The sequence below is a fragment of the Triturus cristatus genome, chromosome 7 (assembly GCF_964204655.1).
Source record: "Triturus cristatus chromosome 7, aTriCri1.1, whole genome shotgun sequence".
Lineage (NCBI taxonomy): Eukaryota > Metazoa > Chordata > Amphibia > Caudata > Salamandridae > Triturus > Triturus cristatus.
Genome location: NC_140590.1, coordinates 411199067 through 411205755, shown reverse-complemented (window position 1 = coordinate 411205755; position 6689 = coordinate 411199067).

The following is a 6689-nucleotide window of genomic DNA, read 5'->3' as shown; positions in this document are numbered from 1 at the left end:
CTCTGGTATTGGATACTTGCGATTCAGTCACTAGGTGTTGCTGATATTTCCCTGGTGTCCTGGAGCCTTTGGCGGGGTGCCATCCCTCCAGCCACTCCTTGCCTCTTCTGGTGTTGCGAAGAACCATATCTGCCCCTCTGCCTCCACTCTCAATTTTGCCGGGAAAAGCATTGAGTACTTGAGTTCTCTGGCGCACAATTCTTTCTTCACTTCTAGAAAACTGTGCCTTTGTTTGGTAACCGCTGCCGTGTAGTCAGGATAGAGTGTGACAGCACAATTATCGATCCGGATCGGGGGGGCTATTGTCGCCGTCTGTAGAATTGCATCACAGTCGCAAAAATTAAAGATGCGCGCCAAAATTGGCTGGGGTGGGCCGCCCGGGCGTGGTCTGCCACCTGGTACGCGATGCGCCCTCTCCACAGAAAAGAAGCTGGACAGGCCCCGGGGCTGCAGTTGGTTCTCAATGAGGTCTTCCACAAAAAGGTCTAGGGCTGGCCCGCCTGCTTGCTCCTGTATGCCAACGAGGCGGACGTTATTGCGTCGGGAACGGCCTTACTGATCGTCCAGTTTAGCCATGATCAGTTTGTTGTCTGCTTCCAGGCGCTTCACTTGTCGCTGTAGGGCCGCCGTGTCTGTGGAGAGCGCAGCTGCCGTGTTTTCAACATCCACCAGTCTTTCTGTCATTTTCGAAAAATCTGCTCGTATTAGGGAGATATCTGTAGAAATCGAGCCAATTGAGGACTGAACAGTTTGTAAGGCTGCCATTACATCTTTTAGATGACCTCATCTGAGTTATCTGATTCACCCGCCGCCATGCGGCTGCCCGTGCAGGACCCATTTGTGAGGACTCCGATGAGTCTTTATTGTACGCGTATTTATCCAGTCTGGTGGCTGGCTGACTTCTGGGGCCCCTTCCTCCCATCGTATCCCACTTGTCAGGAGTAGTCCCACAGTCGCGGGGTGTGGACAGTAGTCAGCGCTGCCTGCCGTGTGAGATGCCTTCACACGCGGACTTTCGGGTTTCCTGCCAACACTCCTCACAGTACAGTTGTTGGGAAGGTGTGCTTGTATCCCTTTTCACAGTGAAATCCCAAACTTCTGTAGTCTGCCACTATTCGGGCTCCATGTAGGGCGAAAAACTGAGGGGCTATCTTTATCCACCTCACCATGCCCCACAACGATGGGCGGGAAAGAGAGCCACATTCGGTGAATATTCGTCAGCGCGGGCCCAGCTGACTTCAGCGGGACACCCCCCGCCACCGCACGTTGTTTCAGGCCAAGTCAGTCTTCGGCGCCGGTCTAAAGACCCCTTCACGTGGCCCAGCGCTGCCTCCTCTAAGCACGGCCCAGAGCGGCCTCCAGCGGCTTTCCAGTGGCCTCCAGTTTAATGGATTGCCAGGCCCCACATCTACCGGGCCTTCAGCAGCACCGGTCCCTCTCTCGTGGCCCTCAGTGGTTGTGTGCTTTGTCCCCGGGGGTCGCTGGCTTCAGGAGTATAACGGGCCCGCACTCACTTGTCCGAAGAGTTCCGGGGCGATCGCCGGTCAGCCATGCTGCTCTCCCGGTCTTCCTCTCCTTTATCGGGATGGATGCCTGTGTGTTCTGTCGCGCCCCTCGGGGCATGTCTGCCACTGTGTCTCCGGTAGGGCTGCTATGCTCATCACCGGCCCCCCTTTGCTTCTGGGGTCTTTCGGGACCGCCCCTCCACGGGTCCGGAGATCGCGCAAGGCCCCGGTCGCAGCGTGAGGCGCAGGCCGCAGTCTCTCCCTATGTACAGTGCCGCTTCTGTCGCATCCACTGGGCTTCTGAGTGGCACAATCATTACCGCGGGAAAAGCGGATCGCGGTCCGACCGGTTATGGCCGTGTGGTGACAGGATTAATGATCGGATTTATCTGGAGAAACTCCCCTGGTCACGGAGCTCTATTAGGCTGCGGCCATCTTACACGGCTGCTCACTGCTGACATTTTTAATGATGCTCAAAAGCATGCTACGGTAGCCATGTTCGCCATGGAGAAATCCCATACCGCTGCAAACATTTTGGAAGACTTTAACAGTAAGGTCTTTAAATGGCTGTGACCAAGAGGGCTTAACATTGGCTTTGTTGCCACGGACAATGTCAGTAATATAGTTAAGGCCATGGCCGATGGTGGCTATTTCAGGGTCCAGTGTTTGGCGCACTGCATTAACATCATTGTTCAAGTCAGCTACTTACTGACCACCTGCAGAAGAATCTGCACACATTTCAGCCATTCTATTAAAGCCCGAAAGCACCTGAGATCATTCAACGTGATAACAGAATGCCAGTTAAAGCACTCATTCATGTGGTGCCAACACATTGGAACTCAACTTATTAAATGCTTGAACGTCTGTTTGAGCAGTACACACCAATCAATTAATATGTCATGCAAAGAGGGGATGCAACTGTGAAAGGCATGATCATAGAGATGGACCAATGGGGCCTAGTTAAATGCCTGACAGAGATGCTGCTTCCTTTTGAGGTCTTCACACGTAAAGTCAGCAAGGACTGTACCATGGGCCGAGCTATCCCATTGTTGCACATGCCACAGGAACAGCTAAAGGAGGTGTCTGCAATGTAAGTAGATGTGGAGGAAAATAGCATATGAGTTGGTGGAGTGCTTAACCCTTCGCTTATCTGAAAACACAAGGGTGCAAAGAGGCACTGTGACATCCAACCACTACATTTGTGCCACAATTCTTGATCCACGGTTCAAACCATTACTAGACACTTTCATTCCTTTTTCAGACGGGGATGTTGCCAACTACAAAACCTGGATAGCTGTTCAAGCTATTCAGCTAGAAAAAGAACGTCTGGGAATTAGAGGCCTGCTCATTCAGGGCACAACAAGTACTGCGGGGCAGCCTTCAAGTTCAACTTTAGAGCCTGAGGGCAGTGCGGATGGCTCACAGCTGCTAAAACCACTAACAACAGCAAGAACAATGACATCAATAACAACTACAAGAACAGGAGCATCAGCCCCAAAATCCACAAAGGAATGGTTTCTAGGTGCAGGGCTTAAATCCAGTGCTGAGGCAAAGGCAAAAGAGGCAGAGCAAAGCAGAGCACCCATGACCATTGTGCGGATGGTCCATGCCTATTGGGTAGTGCTCAGCAGGCTGAAGATAAACTATCTGGCTTGCCCCGTAGGAGTGTCTTTGCTGAGCGTGTTTTCAGTGCTCCTGGTGCTGTTCTGAAAGTGAGAAGGACCAGTCTCTTGCCCCCAAATGTGGAGAGGTTAACCATGATCAAAATGGATCAGCACTTTATACCACCGGATTACACCATGCCTGAAGTACCACAGAGGGAAGATAATGACGGCCACTTAGGTCAATGAAGTGATGTGTTAGGCGATCTACTTCGGGGCAAACAGAGTTTGAGGACGAGCTCTACTTCGCTTACAACTAGGCTTTAATTTCTAGTTACTTTTTTTCTTTCTTTGACGTCCCCCAAAAACAAAGAAGATATAGCTGAGGAACATTATTTACTTTATTATTTGTGTGTGTCTGGTTGACCAATCCATCCCCACCGTCTTACTCTCAGACACATTTTATTGCCGGATTGGAGTTGCAACTGTGTGCTGTGAAGAAGTACTGACTTGTCCCACAGCTATTTCCCTCAAGCCAGACATTCGATGGAGAATACAAACAAATGTGTGCCTGCCTCTGCCTCCAACTCTGGGCCCTGACTATCTAGCTATCCTTTCCTCCTAGCCTAGAGGGACTGCACCACATGTGAGATTATTAATAATTCGATTTACAGCAAAACAATGGATGATCTGCATTCTGCAATGTGCCACCCATCAATCAATCTAAGTACTTTATTCGATTTTTTGTCACATAAAAAATCATAAAAGCATACATGTACATTTATAAAAGTTGCCAACTTATTCAAATCCAATTTTTAAAACGTATTCAGGATTTCTGTTAAAATATTCATACACTTATAAAATATCTCTCACATTTCATTATTTTTTTAGAGGCGAATAAGCCAAGAATGTGAAAAAAAACGTTAAAAAAATGTCCCATTAGTTTACAATTATTCGTGCAAAAGATAAAGGAAGATAATGAAAGATTGAACCCTCATATTTACATTCTAGATTCTTAGCAATTCTTCAAAAAAAGACGTTACAATACCATCCTGCATTCAGGGGTGTCTAAATCAAATTGTTTCCTAGACTGAATTGTTTTCTTCAAAAATGAGGCGACGTTACTTGTTAGACACTCATTATCTAAGAATTGGAGGGCAATAAAAGCTGGGCGGCATTGTCGCAAGACCCATATTTTTAAAATGGGTTTTATCCACTTTTTTCTTAAATCCTGGTAAAATTTGCAAAACAACACAACATGTATCGTCGATAAAGTAGACATATTGTCACACGGGCAGTTCATAAAATTTTAAGACCAGTCATTGACCATTGGAAAACTTGGGGAAGGGGCAAACAATATGGCAGTGGAAGGGATTAATATACTACCTCTAGGTTATTTCTATCGCCCACATCCTGATTTAGAGAAACCACGACAATTTGAGAGTAGTATTTGGCCCTCGTATAACTTACCAGTAAGAAATCGTTTCAGAATATTATCCCCTTTAGAAGAAATAGACTGACTACGTCATCCGGTAACATCTGTCTCAACTAACTTAATGAACAATAGGAGTAAGGATTTGGTATCTACTCATAAGGACACAGAGGAACTTATAGAAGGCCACGATAAAAGTATACAAACGAAGGGGCAAAATAAATCAGATCAATATGTTAATCACAGAATACTATCTAATAGCAGCGAGAGATCAAATTACGAACCATAAAAGGTTAGAATACTGGGAAACGATGGCCCCATCCAAGGAACACTAACAGCTAACGAGGGGAGGATAAAGATCACGTTTTGGAACATAGCAGGCCTATCATCTAAACTCTCCAATGATCCCTTTTTAGACTTTATTAGGAAAACAGATATTTTTTGTCTTCAGGAGACTTGGGCTTCTAGAGAAATGCACATAGATGGGTTTAAAACCTACCATACAACTGCAACCCTGTCAATTTTTGGAAGGCCAAAAGGTGGCCTAAGTATATATATCTCAAACATGTTGCCAATAAAAAGATCTTCGTTTATAGCGTCCGAACCAAATTATCAAATTGTGACACTGAATATGGACAGTAATAAATTTATAATCATTGTCAATTTTTATAACAACATTGCAAAGGCAAAAAGTGGAAGATACGGTAAAACAACTAAGACATGCTTTGCAAAAGATCCAGAATTCAAATTTGAGGACTGCCCAGATTGTATGGGGTGGGGATTTTAATACCAACATATGCCCACATAACAATGATTCAACATGCGGTCTGGTGGATGAGGAAAATTGCAATTTATTTCATTTTCCACATAACGTCCTTGGCAACGCTCTAAACGAGAGTATATTTGTGCTAGATTTGGGTTTTGCTAACTCATTAACTTCACCCCCCATCCCATTCTCACAGACTTTTAATGGGAGAGGCTTGAGCTCCATTATAGATTTTATTCTGTTTTCGAATCATTTCTCACATAATGTAATAGGATTTAAAGTTCACAAAATAGCCATCAGTGATCACTTCCCACTAACAGTGATGATATTGTGTAAAAAGTTAAAACAACATCCTAACAAAGAACCGGACCAAATATATATTAATTTGGAGATCGATAAAGTAAATGGTTACTCATTGAAGTGGGAAAAGGTTGATCCAGACAAAATAACAAGATTAGTGGTAGGGAAGGCAATGGATTTAATAATGAATTGCTTAAACGAAAATACCCCGCAGGAGACGGTTCTTAAAAGCTTTTTGCATATAACAGAAATAGTAAAAAACAGCCTGAACGTGGAGATAAAAAGGGGGACTGCCAACAAAAAGGGGTGGTTTAATACTGCTTGTACGAAGGCTCATTCTGCACTCAAAAATGCAATACATAATAAAAACAAAGATAAGATAGAAATAAAACGGTGCCGGAAGGCGTACAACCAGGCGATAAAATTGCGGAAAAAGGAAATAAAAGAATCCATCTGGGAAGATATGCATAGGGCTAGCGCTGTAAAGGATAGCAGGACTTTCTGGCGTGTGGTTAGATCTCCTTTTTTTAGCTCCGAAGGAAAGCCCTCAATTGAAATAGCAACGATGAAAATCAGTGGGTGGACGGTGTTTCACAAATTTTCGGGAAGGCAGAGGTGCCCCTAGATAGCCAAGATGTTATACCCTCATTAGTCAATAAAGTAGTAACCCATCCAATAGATATACTCTTTACTTTAAAAGAAGTTCAAGCAGCATTAAATACAAGCAAAGGAAGCAAGGCTCCCGGACCTGATGGGGTCCATGTGGACATATATAAGCATAACCCAGATCTCTGGGCTCCACTGTTAACCTGCGTCCTAAATGCTGCCACTACGAGGGGACTAATCGAAACTTGGTCTAATTCTATTATGGTCCCCATTTATAAAAAAGGAGATAGGCAGGATCCAGCCTGTTACAGACCCATCTCCTTACTGGATTCACTGGGGAAGGTAGCGGGCAGGATTCTGCTTAATCGTCTACAACAATGGGCTGAGGAGAAGAATATACTTTTGGATCTCCAGTTCGGATTCAGGGAAGGGTTGAACACAATCGATCAAGGGCTTAACCTGCCTATTCTTATGGGTAA